We start from the raw sequence: 4032 nt of genomic DNA on the forward strand, positions 1-4032 counted from the left end.
GATTCTTGGTTTCGATTATTTTCTGCTTCTCTTTAGAAAAACCGTACAACCTTGGAAAAGAATCTTTCCTCCCGTCAGACGTTCATATGATTGTGACCCGGAGCAGAAGATTCATTAGTGACGACACAGTGAAGGACGTTTGTTCCATTTATTTGAAAAGATTTCACTAAATTCAAGGGTTTTTTTTCCTTTGTGTCAAGAAATCTCCTCGTTTATTATCATCAGTTCATTATTAAATTAAGGTAATTATTGTAACAAAGCTAACAAATACACAAGATGTGTAAATGTAGTGCTCCATGTACACTAAAATAATAAAACACACACAAAACTGAGTATGGATCGATGGACATTTTCTACACTAAACAACTCCATCTTGACGTCGATGTTACTAAATATACTATACTAATTCTCCACAGATAGTATGTCTCAAATCAAACTTGTTTGTGTCTCAAATCACATCCTTCTCTTAGTGCACTGGTTAGTATCATCAGGAAAGTGTACGTACTAACGTAAGGTGTATTTTCAGCAGCAGTTGGAGGATGACACACGATGATACTGGCGTAAATATTTCGTCAATATTTCTCATATTTCTTGAAACCAAACGTGCTGCTAGCAGGTGGCGATAGTGTTCCTACAGCTGCTTGAAATCATCCTTAAATAGTAGTAGAAGAAGAAGCTGTTGCGTCATTTCCTGTTAGTGTGTAGCAGCAGAGTTTGATTTGATACTATCTGTGGAGGATTAGTTACTAGTTAGTACGTACACTATCTACACTACTGATGATACTAACCAGAAGTATGTGATTTGAGACACAAACAAAAAGTTTCATTTCACTTCATGTGATGTAAAGATGTTCACTCTCTACATGTGAGACAAAGTGGAAAAGTTCACTCATTTTCTACTCCTGTGTGAACTGAGGGTTGGGTTTATTTCCAGAGTGATCCATGGATTACAGTTACAAACAGAAACATGTGACAGTTTTGAACCGTTACTGCATCACAGAGAGCAGAATTTTTGTTTCATGTATTTGTGGATGAATGAAGAGTCGACACGAGGGTGAGTAGAAATAAGGTGAAGCATCCCTTCAACTCCCCAACAAACAGTATCAAATTGTGTGCCAACGTATGTGCCCGAGACCTCGGCTCCTGCATGTGTTTGAGTGTTTCTCGTGGAGCTGCATTAAATCATACGTTTGTGGGATGACGTCGGCGTGGCTCGCTCTCTGCCTCCCCCTGAGGCGACAGCTGGTCGGTGCAGCTGGCTGGGCTCAATCTCCTGTGCCTACTGAGCTGATAACAGTTTGACACTGAGCACTGGCTCAGTTCAGCAGGAACCGGAGTTAGGCCCACTGCGAACTGCAAGCACTGCAAACCAAACACTGCAAACACTGCAAACACTGCAAACACTGCAATCACTGCAAACACTGCAATCACTGCAAACACTGGGAACACTGCAAACACTGCAAACACTGAGAACACCGCAAACACTGCAAACACTGCAAACACTGCAATCACTGCAAACACTGCAAACACTGAGAACACCGCAAACACTGCAAACACTGCAAACACTGCAATCACTGCAAACACTGCAATCACTGCAAACACTGCAATCACTGCAAACACTGAGAACACCGCAAACACTGCAAACACTGCAATCACTGCAAACACTGCAATCACTGCAAACACTGAGAACACCGCAAACACTGCAAACACTGCAAACACTGAGAACACCGCAAACACTGCAAACACTGCAAACACTGCAAACACTGAGAACACTGCAAACACTGCAAACACTGGGAACACTGCAAACACTGCAAACACTGGGAACACTGCAAACACTGAGAACACTGAGAACACTGAGAACACTGCAAACACTGGGAACACTGCAAACACTGTGAACACTGCAAACACTGAGAACACTGCAAACACTGAGAACACTGCAAACACTGGGAACACTGCAAACACTGTGAACACCGCAAACACTGCAAACACTGCGAACACCTCAAACACTGCAAACACTGGGAACACCGCAAACACTGCAATCACTGCGAAAACTGGGAACACCACAAACACTGGGAACACTGCAAACACTGCAAACACTGGGAACACCGCAAACACTGCAAACACTGGGAACACCGCAAACACTGCAAACACTGGGAACACTGCAAACACTGCAAACACTGGGAACACCGCAAACACTGGGAACACTGAAAACACTGGGAACACCGCAAACACTGCAAACACTGGGAACACCGCAAACACTGCAAACACTGTGAACACCGCAAACACTGTGAACACCGCAAACACTGCAAACACTGGGAACACCGCAAACACTGCAAACACTGGGAACACCGCAAACACTGCAAACACTGTGAACACCGCAAACAATGTGAACACCGCAAACACTGCAAACACTGGGAACACCGCAAACACTGTGAACACCGCAAACACTGCAAACACTGTGAACACCGCAAACACTGCAAACACTGGGAACACCGCAAACACTGCAAACACTGGGAACACCGCAAACACTGTGAACACCGCAAACACTGCAAACACTGGGAACACCGCAAACACTGCAAACACTGTGAACACCGCAAACACTGTGAACACCGCAAACACTGCAAACACTGTGAACACCGCAAACACTGTGAACACCGCAAACACTGCAAACACTGTGAACACCGCAAACACTGCAAACACTGGGAACACCGCAAACACTGCAAACACTGGGAACACCGCAAACACTGCAAACACTGTGAACACCGCAAACACTGCAAACACTGGGAACACCGCAAACACTGCAAACACTGTGAACACCGCAAACACTGCAAACACTGGGAACACCGCAAACACTGCAAACACGGCAAACACTGCAAACACTGTGAACACCGCAAACACTGCAAACACGGCAAACACTGCAAACACTGTGAACACCGCAAACACTGCAAACACTGAGAACACGGCAAACACTGCAAACACTGTGAACACCGCAAACACTGCAAACACTGGGAACACCGCAAACACTGCAAACACGGCAAACACTGCAAACACTGGGAACACCGCAAACACTGCAAACACGGCAAACACTGCAAACACTGGGAACACCGCAAACACTGCAAACACGGCAAACACTGTGAACACCGCAAACACTGCAAACACTGGGAACACCGCAAATACTGCAAACACGGCAAACACTGCAAACACTGGGAACACCGCAAACACTGCAAACACTGGGAACACCGCAAACACTGCAAACACTGGGAACACCGCAAACACTGCAAACACTGTGAACACAGCAAACACAGCAAACACTGGGAACACCGCAAACACTGCAAACACGGCAAACACTGCAAACACTGGGAACACCGCAAACACTGCAAACACGGCAAACACTGCAAACACTGGGAACACCGCAAACACTGCAAACACTGTGAACACTGCAAACACTGCAAACACGGCAAACATTGCAAACACTGCAAACACCGCAAACACTGCAAACACTGCAAACACGGCAAACACTGCAAACACTGGGAACACCGCAAACACTGCAAACACTGCAAACAAGGCAAACATTGCAAACACTGCAAACACCGCAAACACCGCAAACACGGCAAACACGGCAAACACTGCAAACACTGCAAACACCGCAAACACCGTGAACACCGTGAACACTGCAAACACGGCAAACACGGCAAACACGGCAAACACTGCAAACACTGCAAACACGGCAAACACGACAAACACTGCAAACACTGCAAACACTGCAAACACTGCAAACACGGCAAACACTACAAACACGGCAAACACGGCAAACACTGCAAACACTGCAAACACTGCAAACACTGCAAACACGGCAAACACTACAAACACGGCAAACACGGCAAACACTGCAAACACTGCAAACACGGCAAACACTGCAAACACGGCAAACACGGCAAACACGGCAAACACGGCAAACACGGCAAACACTGCAAACACTGCGAACACTGCGAACACTGCAAACACTGCAAACACTGCAAACACTGCAAACAC

The sequence above is a fragment of the Callionymus lyra genome, chromosome 16, assembly GCF_982586985.1.
Source record: "Callionymus lyra chromosome 16, fCalLyr1.hap1.1, whole genome shotgun sequence".
NCBI lineage: Eukaryota > Metazoa > Chordata > Actinopteri > Syngnathiformes > Callionymidae > Callionymus > Callionymus lyra.